Genomic DNA, 16,417 nt, shown 5'->3' with positions numbered 1-16,417 from the left:
AAGTAGAGTTTGGTATTGAGCTTGTACAGGACTACGCCAATTTCGATAGCCAGATCGTATGGCACCAACCGAGTTAAAAGAATTGAAAGCTCGGTTGCAAGAGTTGACGGATAGAGGTTTCGCTCGACCAAGTTTCTCACCTTGGGTGCACCGGTGTTGTTTGTGAAAAGAAGGGCGGAACCATGAGGATGTGCGTTGACTATCGTCGGTGAATAAAGTGACAACAAAGAATAAATATCCGTTACCACGTATTGATGATTTGTTTGATCAACTAAAGGGAGCCTCGGTGTTTTCAAAGATAGATTTGAGATCGGGTATTACCGATTCGAATTCGAGATTCGGATATACCCAAAGCGCTTTCGAGCGAGATCGGCCACTACGAGTTCTTAGTGATGCCGTTTGGGCTCCCTAATGCCCTGCGGTATTTATGGATTTGATGAATCGGATCTTGAGCGATATTTGGACTGGTTCGTAGTTGTGTTCATTGGCGACATCTTGGTCTATTCAAGAGATGAGACCGAACATCTTTGAGCACACGAGATTAGTGTTGCAAATTTTACGGGATAGCGGTTATATGCTAAGTTCATGAAGTGTGAGTTACGGTTAGAGAGGTTAGCTTCTTGGGTCACGTGGTATCCGCGCCGGTATTCGAGTTGACGAGCAAAATTCAGCCATACTTAGCTGGAAGCCTTGAGAAATATTACCGAGGTTGAGCTTTTTGGGACTTGTCGGTTACTACCGACGGTTTGTAAAGGTTTCTCGATGATAGCCACGACCATGACGAAGCTACTTCAAAAGATGTTAAGTTGAATGGACGGAAAAATGTCGAAAAGTTTTGATCAACTAAAACTTATTTGTGGAAGCTCAATTTTAGTGCGGCCGAATCGGGCAAAGAGTTTGTCATCTATAGTGAAGCCTCCCTACTTGGGTTAGGTTGCGTATTGATGCAAGAAGGTCGAGTTGTGGCCTATGCGTCGAGACAATTAAAGCCACATGAGAAAAATTATCCGACCCATGATCTCGAATTAGCTGCCATCGTATTCGCCTTGAAAATATGGCGACATTACTTATTTGGTGAGAAGTGCCATGTATTTTCGGATCACAAAAGTCTCAAATATTTGATGACTCAAAGAGACTTGAATCTGCGACAAAGGCGTTGGCTTGAGTTGTTGAAAGATTATGAGCTGGTCATTGATTATCACCCGGGAAAGGCTAATGTGGTTGCGGATGCCTTAAGCCGGAAATCACTGTTTGCTTTACGAGCAATGAATGTACACTTGTTTGTTCTACCCGACAATGTGTTAGTGGCCGAATTAAAGGCCAAACCATTATTGATTCATCAAATTCATGAAGCTCAGAAAGTCGACGATGAGTTGGTTGCAAAACGGGCTGAATGTGTTCCGAATGTGGAATCGGAGTTTCAAATTGATGATGACGATTGTTTGAGGTACAGAAATCGGTTGTGTGTTCCAAGAAATTCAGAACTCATTTCGATGATTACGAGCGAAGCTCATTGTAGCCGAATGTCAATTCACCGGGAGTACCAAAATGTACAACGATCGAGGCGCCGATTTTGGTGGCATGGTATAAAACGAGACATTTCCGATTTTGTTTTGAAGTGTTTACTATGTCAGCAAGTGAAGGCGGAACATCAAGTGCCTCTGGGTTTACTCCAACCGATCATGATACACGAATGGAAATGGGATCGAGTAACGATGGATTTTGTATTTGGGTTGCCGGTCGGCAAGTAAGAAAGATGCGATTTGGGTCGTTGTTGATAGATTGACTAAGTCGGCTCACTTTATCCCGTCACGCACGGATTTTCAATGGATAAATTAGCTGAATTGTATGTTTCTCGATTGTGAGATTACACGGGTACCTATTTCTATCGTGTCGGATAGAGATCCGAGATTCACCTCACGATTTTGGAAGAAATTGCAAGAAGCTTTGGGTACCAAGCTGCATTTTAGCACCGCTTTTCATCCACAAGCAGATGGTCAATCCGGCGGATAATTGAGATACTTGAGGATATGTTGAGATGTTGCATCCTCGAGTTTAGTGGTTCATGGGAGCGGTATTTACCTTTGATTGAATTCGCCACAACAATGGTTTTCAGTCAAGTATTAAGATGGCACCTTACGAGGCTTTATGCGATCGAAAATGCCGTCGACATTGTTTTGGGGTGAGCTCGGTGAAAGTAAAATTTTGGAGTGGATTTGATTAAAGATGCTGAGAAAGTAAGAATAATTTGTGAAAGTCTGAAGGCGACATCGGATCGTCGAAGTCGTATCGCGGATTTAAAGCGAAGAGATATTGAGTATCAAGTGGGAGACAAAGTGTTTCTTAAGGTCTCGCCTCGGAAAAAGATACTCGATTTGGCCGTAAGGGCAAGTTGAGCCGAGATTCATTGGGCGTCTGAAATCTCCGAAAGAGTTGGTCGATTCGTATAGATTGATTTTGCCCCCGAACTTGAAAAGATTCACGGCGTCTTTCATGTTTCGATGCTTGACGTTATAGATCCAATCCGTCACACGTAATTAATCCATCGAAGTTGAAATTCAATCGACTTGAGTTATGAAGAGGAACCGATTCGTATCCTAGCTCGTGAAGTGAAAGAGTTGCGAAACAAAAGGGTTCCGTTGGTAAAAGTGTTATGGCTCAAACACGAATCGAAGAAGCTACTTGGGAAGCGAGAACTCTATGAAAGAACGATACCCAAACACATTTCTGGGTAAGATTTTCGAGGACGAAAATTTCTTAAGTGGGGAGAGTTGTGTGACCCTAAAGTGACCCTAGTCGGGAAGCGGATTCGGGACCGCTAAACCGAGTCACCAAATTATTTGAACATGATATTTATTGTCTAAAATATGTGATTATGAATGTGTGAAAGTTTTAGGCTTTGATTTAGTAAATTGCATGCGAATTTAGTCAAAAAGATTTATGTGAGAAAATTTAGAAATGTGCTAGGCAAATGTAAAGTGGCCTAATAATGCATGTTGTAGAAATGGTGGGTTTGCATGTCAAATTGCCCAATATTTGAGCTAATGGTCGGCCATGCTATGAGTGGAAACATGTCACAAACATGTTATATAGTGATGTATGTTAGGAACAATAAAATAATGAGTATGGGTAATAAAGAAATGGAAAAAGGAAAGAAAAATGTGTGTGGTTGCCCCCCCCTCCATTGCCGTGAATAGAAGAAAGAAAAAGAAAAAAAAATGTGTCCATCCTTTTTTCATTCTTCTTGACCGAAAATTCAAAGGAAAGAAGGGAGGAAATGTTGAAGAGATTCGGCCATGCTTGTAGCTAGGTGAAGGTAAGTTTGATATTGTGCCATGAGATTCATGTATGTTTTCTTTTGTTAGCTTGAGTTCTAACTAGCCCATGGTTCAAATCTTTACTATGTCATGGAGATGATATTCGGCTAAGGTGGATTTGTGTTGATGTTAATTGCATGCTAAAGGTGAAGCTTGTAATGATGCATGTGATGGTGGATTGATGACTCTTGAATCTCCTTTTTAGCATCCTTGAGTGAGACATTAAGTTCTTTGTTTAACCATGACTAAAATCGAAATGATATGGTGTTGTGATGCATTCGGCCATGGTAGAAAGTAGAGAGAAAAAAAAATATGGTTGTTGTTAGATGAAGTAGAATCTAACAAATGAGCTCGTATGTGCATTAGTTGCTAGATGGAGAAGAATCGGGTAGCAAGTTGGGTGCTAAGGCCGAATATAATTTTGTTATTATGGGTAATGCATGTGTTGAATTAATGGAAAGGGAGAGGATGCTTTAATAATGTATATATGTGTATTAGCCAAGTTTTGAACTTGAAACAAATGGTGTTTAGTCAATACAAGTGACCATACTTGTAGAATGTATTAAGTGTTGCAATCGGCCTTAGCATAGATGTGTATGTTCTACCACATGAATGAGTACATGAGTTGATGTGTCATTTGGCCACAGGTAGCCTATTGATGGCTTTAGCTTGACTTAGAAAATTGACCAAGGGGAAATATTAGCTAAAATGTTGAGTTTGATTAAGGATTCCATATATATATATGTGACTCTAATGCCTAAAGTATATATGGGCTAAGTACCTTGAGCTTCTCTTTTGATGTTCGAATGAATTGTATTAAATTGCTTGATGTGATTAAAAATGCGTATGATCATTGTGTATTTGAGCTAAAAGGTGGCCATATGACCTATCAAATTCCTTGTCATATTCGGCCATAAGCTAGCAAAATGAGACTTTAATAAGTTAAATTTGTTTGAATTAGCTCAAGAGCTTAGAGGGCCACAGTTGGATAAGGGAAAGGAAAAAGTGATCGAATAGCCGTTGAAGCCATTCGACAACATCTGAGGTAAGTTTTTGAGTAATAGAACTTAGATTATGATTTGATTAGATCATGCTCTTTGTATGTGGCTATTGAGCCGAAATTGCAAGTGTGATAAGTGTCTTGTGTTTGAGTTTTGCTAATGAAAATGAAATACGAATGTGTCATGATTTATTGTTAAATGTGCATGGTTATTCAAATGATATCCGGGCTAAGTCCCGAAGGCTTTGTGCTAAGTGACCATATCCAGACTAAGATCCGAAGGCATTTGTGCGAGTTACTAATCCCGGGCTAAGCCCGAAGGCATTGGTGCGAGTTACTAAATCGAGTTAAGTCCGAAGGCATTTGTGCGAGCTACTATAACCGGGCTATGTCCGAAGGCATTTGAAGCAGTAGCTATATCCGGTTAAATTCGAAGGTGCGTGATTCGGGAATGAATGATCTTGCTGTAAAAATTTCAGTTAATACGCTTGTGAAATCCCAACAATGAGGTATGTTTCGTATGTGCTCAATTAGTTGAGCCCTTACAAATAAGTATTCGCTCGTTGATAAATGAGCTACCGACCTTTAGCTAAGTTGATCTTTGTGTATGAATATAAGGGTTGGTAATGTGAAGTAAGTATGATATTGAGAATTTGTGCATATGAAATTATCTGTTTAGCTACATGAATGCTATACTTTGGTTGTGTTTAAATTCATGGCTCAAACTTACTAAGCATTAAATGCTTACTCAGTTTTCTTTGATTATCTATTTTATAGATTTTGGTTCTTCACTATCGGACTCGGGATTTTGAAGTCGAAGTCGCCCACACTATCAAAGCTCTTTTCGGTATATTTTGGTTGGACTTTGAAATGGCATGTATAGGACTACCCTTTTGTTGTAGGTCATGTACCTTTCGGTTTTGTGTAAATTTGGATAGCCATGCGAAAATGGCTTAAGTATACTTTGGGCATGGTATTATAATCATTGTATGTTGTTCATTAAGAGGTATGGAAATGTTTGGAAACGATTAGCCATTGGGATGGTTAATCATGATCATATTTTGTGCTATTTATGTTAAAGGGCTAGTTGAATCATGGAAACTATGAAATAGGTAAAGCCTACCTTAAAGGCAGATCTTTGACAATTGCAGTGACGTGGATGTGAAAAATCACTATAAATAGTAGAAATGGAATTAAATAGTGAATAAATTATGTAAACAAACCTTGACGAGACTATTTTCATAGGAAAGTAACGAAACAATCATATGAACAGTATGTTAAGAGATATTTAAGTTTTCGTGAGACAGGGCCAGAACGGCTTCTGGAGTCCCTGTTCCGACTTTGGAACTTCATTATAAATTGACCAGAGATAATTAGAAGTCATGCCATATATGTACAGATTCCTTTTTGAGTTTAGGTTCTGTAGAAACAAACGGCATTAGTAGTGAAGCCCATGCATGGGAGATATCCAAGTCGTAATGCGCAAAGGTCGGTGTAGTCGATCCACGTAACATGGGGACTTTAACTAATAAACTGTACTAATTGGCCTGACCAAAAATTCTAGAAAAATTTGTAGATTCATATATGAGTCTACTTTCAGGAAAAAATCACAAAACTGATTTTCGAGTTGTGGAACTCAAGATATGATTTTTAAGGTGACAAGTGACACGCTTAGCCTATTGTCTGAAATTTTTAAAATGAACTGTGCAAGTAAGTGGATTAAGCCGTTAACCCTCGTGTCGACTCGGTGACGGTCTCGGAGTGCACGGGTGTTACAATTAAATTGGTATTAGAGCTACGGTTTAGTCGATTCTAGGACTACCGTAATGCGTTTGGGTCTAGCTATACATTCCATTTTATGTGATTATTTGATAGTGTGGTGATTTCGACATTTGCAAATGTGTTTATTTATAGTAATGGATCCCGATCCGACCGAAGCGGTGGTGATGATCTTGAGAGTGTAGCTTTTGCTCCCAAGACAAGGGACAATGCCGCGGACTCTCAACCTAATGCTAGTAATCCAAATGATGAAGCTAGACAAGCTTTCTATAGCGTGATGAATGATTGGTTCAACCAATACATTCGAACTAATACGGTTGTTCCACAACCTCCATTCCCGACAAACACAACCCCCGCACCTACCATACCTCCGGTATCTAACCAAATAAGGTCAAATAAGCCCCCAGTTGACAGAATTCGAAAACATGGGGCTACTGAATTTAAGGCTACGGATAGTGATGATGCCGAGCAAGCTCAATTTTGGTTGGACAACACTATTGAATACTCGATGAGCTATCTTGCACACCGATGAGTGCCTAAAGTGTGCTATCTCCTTGCTACGTGATTACGCCTACTATTGGTGGAATCGTTGACTTCTGTTGTGCCTAGAGAGCAAGTAACTTGGGAGTTTTTCCAAACCGAGTTTGGAAAAAGTATATCGATCGAGATTTATGGATCAAAATGGAAAGAATTTCTTGAACTTAAACAAGGTTCCATGTCGGTTCTGACTATGAGCGAAAATTTGTGAGGCTTAGTCGGTGCATGCGAGAATGCATTTCCTCGAAGCCGTAATGTGTAAGCGTTTGAGGATGGACTAAATGATGATATAAAGGCGTATGTTGGCATCTTGGAAATCCGAGAATTTGTGGTACTTGTTGAGCGAGCTTGCAAGGCCGAGGAGCTCGATATGGAGAAAAGAAAAGTGAGGTGGGAGCATGGGAGTCCCTTCCCACGATCATCGAAGAAATTTAGAGATGGCTTGGGCGGTCTAGGGACACCGGGCTTTTCTAGGCGAGATTGCGATCGACCCCTGTGAGCACACGAGTCACTTCGATCGCCGATGTTGGAAATGACCGTCGAGGCGAGCGGAATGCCGATATTGTGGTAAATGGCATTCGGGAGTTGTAGGTTCCATGACCGCTCTGTTACAAGTCGGGTCACCGACCACTTTATCAAAGATTGCCGAGATTATGCGAGCAGAATGTAAATCGAGTGGGAAGCGGGTGCTACCACTGCTGGGGTAGACCATCTAGGAATACGGGCAATGCTAGCGGTGGTCGAGAGGATCTAGAGATGCTACCACCAGATCGAGGCTCGTGCTCTGCTAGGGCTTATGCCATATCGCACGCGAGGATGCTTCCTCACCGGATGTTATTACCGGTACTTTCACTCTCTTTGATACTAATGTGATTGCTTTGATTGACCCTGGTTCTACTCATTCTTATATATGCGAAACCTTAGCATCCGGTAAGACTCTACCTATTGAGTCTACTGAGTTCGTAATTCGGGTGTCAAATCCCTTGGGTCGTTCGTGCTTGTTGACAAAGTGTGTAAGAAATGCCCCTAGTAATTCGAGGTTCCTGTTTCCGACCGGACTTGATGCTTTTGCCGTTCGATGAATTTTATGTTATTCTTGGTTTGGATTGGTTGACCATGCATGATGCGATTGTGAATTGCAAAAGCAAGACTATTGATTTGAGGCGCAAATAACGAGATAATTCGAGTTGAGTCTACTTGACTTAAAGGGTTGCCGGTTGTAATATCGCAATGTTGCCCCAAAAATATGTAAGAAAGGGTGCGAAGCATACCTTGCGTATGTACTTGATGACAAGGAATTGGAAAAGAAACCGAATCTGTGCGGTGGTTTGTGATTACCGGATGTTTTTCGAAGAATTATCGGGTTTACCACTGTTCGGAAAGTAGAGTTTGGTATTGAGCTTGTACAGGACTACGCCAATTTCGATAGCTCCGTATCGTATGGCACCAACCGAGTTAAAAGAATTGAAAGCTTCGTTGCAAGAGTTGACGGATAGAGGTTTCGCTCGACCAAGCTTCTCACCTTGGGTGCACCGGTGTTGTTTGTGAAAAGAAGGGCGGAACCATGAGGATGTGCATTGACTATCGTCGGTGAATAAAGTGACGATAAAGAATAAATATCCGTTACGTGTATTGATGATTTGTTTGATCAACTAAAGGGAGCCTCGGTGTTTTCAAAGATAGATTTGAGATCGAGGTATTACGATTCTTGAATTCGAGATTGGATATACCCAAAAGCGCTTTCGAGCGAGATCGGCCACTCTGAGTTCTTAGTGATGCCGTTTGGGCTCACTAATGCCCTACGGTATTTATGGATTTGATGAATCGGATCTTGACGATATTTGGACCGGTTCGTAGTTGTGTTCATTGGCGACATCTTGGTCTATTCAAGATATGAGACCGAACATCTTTGAGCACACGAGATTAGTGTTGCAAATTTTACGGGATAAGCGGTTATATGCTAAGTTTAGTAAGTGTGAGTTACGGTTAAGAGGTTAGCTTCTTGGGTCACGTGGTATCCTCATCGGGTATTGAGATGACCGAGCAAAATTTCAGCCATACTTAGCTGGAAGCCTTGAGAAATATTACCGAGGTTCGGAGCTTTTTGGGACTTGCGGTTACTACCGACGGTTTGTAAAAGGTTTCTCGATGATAGCCACACCCATGACGGCTACTTCAAAAAGATGTTAAGTTGAATGGACGGAAAAATGTCGAAAAGTTTTGATCAGCTGAAAACTTTTTGTGGGAAGCTCAATTTTAGTGCGGCCGAATCGGGCAAAGAGTTTCTCATCTATAGTGGCGCCTTCCTACTTGGGTTAGGTTGCGTATTGATGCAAGAAGGTCGAGTTGTGGCCTATCGTCGAGACAATTAAAGCCACATGAGAAAAATTATCGACCCATGATCTCGAATTAGTCGCCATCGTATTCGCCTTGAAAATATGGCGACATTACTTATTTGGTGAGAAGTGCCATGTATTTTCGGATCACAAAAGTCTCAAATATTTGATGACTCAAAGAGACTTGAATCTGCGACAAAGGCGTTGGCTTGAGATGTTGAAAGATTATGAGCTGGTCATTGATTATCACCCGGGAAAGGCTAATGTGGTTGGAGACGCCTTAAGCCGGAAATCACTGTTTGCTTTACGAGCAATAAATGTACACTTGTCTGTTCTACCCGACAAATGTGTTAGTGGCCGAATTAAAGGCCAAACCATTATTGATTCATCAAATTCATGAAGCTTAGAAAGTCAACGATGAGTTGGTTGCAAAACGGGCTGAATGTGTTCCGAATATGGAATCGGAGTTTCAAATTGATGATGACGATTGTTTCGTGTACGAAATCGGTTGTGTGTTCCAAGAAATTGAGAACTCATTTCGATGATTACGAGCGAAGCTCATTGTAGCCGAATGTCAATTCACCGGGAGTGCGAAAATGTACAACGATCCGAGGCGCCGATTTTGGTGGCATGGTATGAAACGAGACATTTCCGATTTTGTTTGAAGTGTTTACTATGTCGACAAGTGAAGGCGGAACATCAAGTGCCTACGGGTTTACTCCAACCGATCATGATACGAATGGAAATCGGATCGAGTAACGATGGATTTTGTATCCGGGTTGCGGTGTCGGCAAGTAAGAAAGATGCGATTTGGGTCGTTGTTGATAGATTGACTAAGTCGGCTCACTTTATCCCGTCACGCACGGATTTTTCAATGGATAAATTAGCTGAATTGTATGTTTCTCAGTTGTGAGATTACACGTGGTACTTATTTCTATCGTGTCGGATAGAGATCCGAGATTCACCTCACGATTTTGGAAGAAATTGCAAGAAGCTTTGGGTACCAAGCTGCATTTTAGCACCGCTTTTCATCCACAAGCGGATGGTCAATCCGGCGGATAATTCAGATACTTGAGGATATGTTGAGATGTTGCATCCTCGAGTTTAGTGGTTCATGGGAAGCTGTATTTACCTTTGATTGAATTAAACACAATAATAGCTTTCGGTCAAGTATTAAGATGGCACCTTACGAGGCTTTGTACGGTCAAAAATGCCATACGCCATTGTTTTGGACCGAGCTCGGTGAAAGTAAAATTTTCGGAGTGGATTTGATTAAAGATGTAACACCCCGTACCCGAGTCCGTTACCGGAGTCGAACACAAGGTGCACAAAGCATGAATTTCATCATCCAACTTACAAGCTTACAATGTCATGAAGTTTAACCTCATAGTATCTATCAAACTCTCACTCAAAATTGCTAAAAAGAATATTCAATAATCATTAATCCACCATCACATGCACCATTGCAAAGCTTCACTTTTAGCATGCAAATGATATCAACACAATCTCACCTTAGCCAAATATCATCTCCATGACATAGTAAGGATTTGAACCATGGCTAGTTAGAACTCAAGCTAACTACTAAAATATACATGAATCTCATGGCAAAACATCAAACTTACCTTAATAGTGACCTAGGATAGCCGAATGCTTCACTCCCTTCTTCCCTTTTTCCTTCAATTTTCGGCCAAAAGATGTTCAAGGATGAACACACACATTTCTTTTTCTTCTTTGTATTTTCTTCCTAGTTTTGGCTCAAAGAAAGGATGAACAAATTTTTTCTTTCTTTTCCTTCAACTCACGGCAATGGGGATTACACCTTCTCTCCTTTTTTTTTCAATTCTTTATTCCTCACCTTAGTTTAATTTTTCCTCCCATATTGCACCAACAAAACATGTCTATGACATGTTTTGCCCATCCTCCTTGTCATGACCGCCACCACTTATAAAGGGGGTATTTGACATGCAAGACCATTGTTTTGCATGCATGCTTTAATTAGTCATCACACATTTCCTATCCTACTTTCAAAGTTCACTACTAGGTCCTTTTAGTGAAATTCACATTTATGACCCTAAATCAAATCATCAAAAATGTCACACACAAATTAACACATATCCTAGGCATCAAAATGAATATTAAATTATTTTATGCCTCGGTTTTGTGGTCCCGAAACCACTTCCCGACTAGGGTCAATTTTGGGCTGTCACAACTCTCCCCCACTTAAGAAATTTTCGTCCCCGAAAATCTTACCGGTAAATAGGTTTGGGTAACGCTCTTTCATAGAGTTCTCGGTTTCCCAACGAGCTTCTTCCATCCCGTGTTTGAGCCATAACACTTTTACTAACGGAACCCTTTTGTTTCGCAACTCCTTCATTTCACGAGCTAGGATACGAATTGGTTCTTCTTCATAACTCATATCGGCTTGAATTTTAACCTCTGATAGACTAATTACGTGCGACGGATCAGATCTATAGCGTCGAAGCATCGAAACATGAAAGACATCGTGAATCCTTTCAAGTTTAGGGGCAAAATCAAGCGATACACGCGAATCTGACCGACTCGTTCGGATATCTCATATGGCCCGATGAACCTCGGACTCAACTTGCCCTTACGCCCAAATCGAGTATCTTTTCCAAGGTGAAACTTTAAGAAACACTTTATCTCCCACGATACTCAATGTCTTTTCGTTTGAGATCCGCGTCACGACTTACGACGATCGGAGGCTATCTTTAGATTTTCACGGATTACTTTTACTTTACATTCAGCATCTTTAATCAAATCAACTCCGAAAATTTTACTTTCACCGAGCTCGGTCCAAAACAATGGTGTACGGCATTTACGACCGTACAAAGCCTCGTAAGGTGCCATCTTAATACTTGATTGAAAACTATTGTTGTGGCGAATTCAATCAAAGGTAAATACCGTTCCCATGAACCATCGAACTCGAGGATGCAACATCTCAACATATCCTCAAGTATCCGAATTATCCGCTCAGATTGACCATCGGTTTGGGGTGAAAAGCGGTGCTAAATGCAACTTGGTGCCCAAGGCTTCTTGCAATTTCTTCCAAAATCGCGAGGTGAATCTCGGATCTCTATCCGATACAATAGAAATAGGTACCCCGTGTAATCTCACAATCTGAGAAACATACAATTTAACAAGTTTATCCAATGAAGAGTCCGTACGTATGGGGATAAAGTGAGCCGACTTAGTCAGTCTATCAACAACAACCCAAATCGCATCCTTTTACTTCTCGACAATGGCGGTCCGAACACAAAGTCCATTGTGACTCGATCCCATTTCCACTCGGGTATCGTAATCGGTGAAGTAATCTCGAAGGCACTTGATGTTCCGCTTTCACTTGTTGACATATTAAACATCTCGAAACAAAGTCGGAGATGTCTCGTTTCATACCATGCCACCAAAACCGACGTTTCAAATCGTTGTACATCTTCGTACTTCCCGGGTGGATTGCCATTCGGCTACAATGGGCTTCGTTTGAATTATCAAAATAAGTTCGAATTTCTTGGAATACACAAACGATTTCGAACCTCAAACAATCGTCATCATCAACTTGAAACTCGATTCCACATTGAACACATTCAGCCCGTCTTGCAACCAACTTATCGTCGACTTTACGAGCTTGCGAATTTGATGAATCAATGATGGTTTGGCCTTTAATTGGCTACTAACACATTGTCGGGTAGAATAGACAAGTGTACATTCATCGTCAGTAAAGCAAGCGGTGATTTCGGCTTAAGGCGTCCGCAACCACATTAGCCTTTCCCGGGTGATAATCAATGACAAGCTCATAATCTTTTAACAACTCGAGCCAACGTCTTTGTCACAGATTTAAGTCTCTTTGAGTCATCAAATATTTGAGACTTTTGTGATCCGAATACATATGGCACTTCTCACCAAATAAGTAATGTCGCCATATCTTTAAGGCGAATACGATGGCGGCCAATTCGAGATCATGGGTCGGATAATTTTTCTCATGTGGCTTTAATTGTCTCGACGCATAGGCCACAATTCGACCTTCTTGCATCAATACGCAACCCAACCCAAGTAGGGAGGCGTCACTATAGATGACAAACTCTTTGCCAGATTTGGGCTGCACTAATACTAGAGCTTCCGTCAAATGAGTTTTCAATTGATCGAAACTTTTCGACACTTTTCCGTCCATTCAAACTTGACATCTTTACAAGCGGTTTCGTCATGGGTGTGGCTATCATCGAGAATCCTTTTACAAACCGTCGGTAAGTAAGCAAGTCCCAAAAAGCTCGAACCTCGGTAATATTTCTGAGGCTTCCGGTTAAGTATGGCTGAAATTTTACTCGGTCGACTCGAATACCCGATGCAGATACCACATGACCCAAGAAGCTAACCTCTCTTAACCGAACTCACACTTGCCGAACTTAGCATATAACCGCTTATCCGTAAAATTTGCAACACTAATCTCGGGTGCTCGCATGTTCGGTCTCATCTCTTGAATAGACCAAGATGTCGTCAATGAACACAACTACGAACTGATCCAAATACGGTCCGAAGATCCGATTCATCAAATCCATAAATCTGCGGGGCATTAGTGAGCCCAAACGGCATCACTAAGAACTCGTAGTGACCATATCTCGTTCAAGGCGGTTTTGGGTATGTCCGAATCTCGGATTCGATGGCGATAATAGCCCGATCTCAAATCTATTTTTGAGAACACCGAGTCTCCTTGATTGATCGAACAAATCATCGATCTGTGATACGGATATTTGTTCTTTATTGTCACTTTGTTAAGGCGACGATAGTCAATGCACAACCTCATGGTTCCGTCCTTCTTTTCACAAACAACACCGGTGCACCCCAAGGTGAAAAACTCGGCGAGCAAAACCTCTATCCACCAACTCTTGCAATCGAGCTTTCAACTCCTTTAATTCCGTTGGTGCCATACGATATGGAGCTATCGAAATCGGTGTGGTCCGGTACAAGCTCAATACCAAACTCTATCTCCGAACAGTGGCAAACCGGTAATTCTTGGGAAAAACATCCGGTATTCACAAACCACCCAAGACAGATTCGGGTTTTATTTCTAACTCCTTATCATCAAGTACATACGTAAGGTATGCTTCGCACCCTTTTCTTACATATTTCGGGCCATCATTGATGATATTACGGTGGCAACCCTTCAAGTCCGTAGACTCAACTTGGATCATTTCGTTATTTTGCACCTCAAATCAATAGTCTTGCTTTTGCAATTCACAACCGCATCATGCACGGTCAACCAATCCAAACCAAGAATAACATCAAATTCATCGAACGGCAAAAGCATCAAGTCCGCGGAAAGCAGAACCTCGAATTACTAGGGGCATTTCTTGCACACTTTGTCGACAAGCACGTAACGACCCAAGGGATTTGACACCGAATTACGAACTCGAGAGACTCAATAGGTAAAGTCTTCTTTGGATGCTAAGGTTTCGCATATATAAGAATGAGTAGAACCAGGTCAATCAAAGCAATCACATTAGTATCAAAGAGAGTGAAAGTCTTGGTAATAACATCCGGCGAGGAAGCATCCTCACGTCTTGGCGTATAGCATAAGCCCTAGCAGAGCGCGAGTCTCGGATCTGGTCGTAGCATCTCTAGATCCTCTCTGACCACCACTAGCATTGCCCGTATTTCTAGATGGTCTCCCTCAAGCAGTGGTAGCACCCGGTTTCCCACTCTGATCTACATTCTATTCAAACAACCTCGGGCAATCTTTAATGAAGTGGTCAAGTGATCCGCACTTGTAATGGAGCGGTCACGGAATCTACAACTTCGAATGCCATTTGTCATAATGTCGACACTCGTTCTATCTCGACGTTCATTCCCAACTTTGGCGTAAAGTGCCTCGTGTACCCACCAGGGTCGATCACGATCTCGTCTAAAAGGCCGAAGTGCCTCTAGACCGCCCACATCATCACGAAATTTCTTTGATGCTGTAGAAGAGACTTTCCGAGGATCTTTTACGAAACTCTCCAGTTCCCACATCAACTTTTTGTTTTTCTTTTCTAAGCTCTTGACTTTACAAGCTCGCTCGACAAGTACTACGAACTCTCGTATTTCAAGAATGCCAATGAACATTTTATATCTTCATTCAGCCCATCCTCGAAGCGTTTACACATGGTAGCCTCAGACGAAATACATTTCCGAGCGTATCTACTAAGTCTAACAAATTTTCGCTCGTAATCAGCAACTAACATAGAACCTTGCTTAAGCTCAAGAAATTCCTTCCGTTTTTGATCAACAAATCTCGATCGATATACTTTTTCCAAACTCGGTTTGGAAAAACTCCCAAGTTACTTGCTCTCGGGGCACAACAAGTCGAGTGCTCCACCAATAGTAGGCAGAATCACGTAGCAAGGAGATAGTACACTTTAGGCATTCATCGGGTGCACAAGATAGCTCGTCGAGTACGCGGATAGTGTTGTCCAACCAAAATTTAGCTTGCTTGGCATCGTCGCTATCCGTAGCTTTAAATTCAGTAGCCCCATGTTTTCGGATTACATCAGCTGGGGCTTATTCGACCTTATTTGGTCGATTCACGGAGGCATTGTAGGTGCGGGGTTGTATTAGCGGGAATGGAGGTTGTGGAATAGCCGTGTTAGTTCGAATGTATTGGTTGAACCAATCATTCATCACGCTATAGAAAGCTTGCCTAGCCTCATCATTCGGATTGCTAGCAACAGGTTGAGAGTCCGTCGGCGCTGTTCCTTGTGCGGGAGCAGGCGCCACACTCTCCACATCATCAGCTATCACTCGGGTAGGATCGGGATCCATTACTATTAATAAACACAAATTCAAACGTCAGAAATCACCACACTATCAAATAATCACATAAAATGGCATGTATAGCTAGACCCAAACGCATTACGGTAGTCCTAGAATCGACTAAACCGTAGCTCTGATACCAATAAAATTGTAACACCCCGTACCCGAGTCCGTTACCAGAGTCGAACACAAGGTGCACACAAACTTGACTTAATCATTTTCACAGTCCATTTAAAAATTTCCAGACAAGCTGGTTACTGCGTCACTATCGCTTTAAAAATCATATCTTGAGTTTCAAAGCTCGAAAATCAGTTTCATAATTTTTCCCTGAAATTAGACTCACATCTCCATCTACATATTTTTTTCTAGAATTTTTGGTTGGGCCAATTAGTACAGTTTATTAGTTAAAGTCTCCCATGTGACAAGGGTCGACTACACTGACCTTCGCGCATTACAACTTGAATATCTCTCTGTACAGGGCTTCAATACTGATGCTGTTTGTTTCTATAGAAACTAGACTCAAATAGGAATCTATACATATATGGCATGACTCCTAATTATCCCTGGTTAATTTACAATGAATTTCAAAAGTCGGAACAGGGGGTCCAGAAACCGTTCTGGCCCTATCTCACGAAAACCTAAATATC

This window comes from Gossypium arboreum, chromosome 11 (assembly GCF_025698485.1).
Source record: "Gossypium arboreum isolate Shixiya-1 chromosome 11, ASM2569848v2, whole genome shotgun sequence".
NCBI classification, from domain to species: Eukaryota; Viridiplantae; Streptophyta; class Magnoliopsida; order Malvales; family Malvaceae; genus Gossypium; species Gossypium arboreum.
Note: the sequence above shows the minus strand (reverse complement) of the source record.